The sequence below is a fragment of the Arachis duranensis genome, chromosome 4 (genome assembly GCF_000817695.3).
Source record: "Arachis duranensis cultivar V14167 chromosome 4, aradu.V14167.gnm2.J7QH, whole genome shotgun sequence".
Classification (NCBI taxonomy): Eukaryota; Viridiplantae; Streptophyta; class Magnoliopsida; order Fabales; family Fabaceae; genus Arachis; species Arachis duranensis.
In genome coordinates, this window is record NC_029775.3 from 120391012 (window position 1) to 120391567 (window position 556).

Below are 556 nucleotides of genomic sequence, written 5' to 3' on the forward strand. Positions count from 1 at the left end.
AACAATCTAAACAATAGGATAAAAAAGAAAAATTAATTTTAAAATTTAAACTTTGAATTAATTATATATAATCCTTATTTTGAATTTGACTTTCAACAACCACAAATCCTTCCCCTCACATCCGCACCGCGCCCCACTCCTACTGCCCACAACTCTCCGCCGTCTCTCGTGAACCACCGCAAACATTCCGGCTCCCTCGTACATTCGCAACAACCGCATGCATCCGCGCTTCGTCGCGCCGCTACAAGCAGTCCAGCTTTGTCTTCCATCGCGCCGTCATCCCGCCCTTCGCTGTAGCTTGTAGGCAGCCCAACCTCGTCGTGCCTCCATCGCGCCGCTACAAGCAACCCAACTTCATCTTCCATTGTGCCACAGTGACTATCTCTACTCCTCTCACCTTCATTGCGTCATTGCAAGCAGTCCAACTTCGTCTTCTATCGTACGTGTGGATGTTTATTTTTCATGTAAATGGGATGTTTATTTTTCATGCAAATGGGATTTGTTCTTAATGAGAATGAGATGTTTGTTTTTTTTGTAAATGGGATGTTTATTCTTA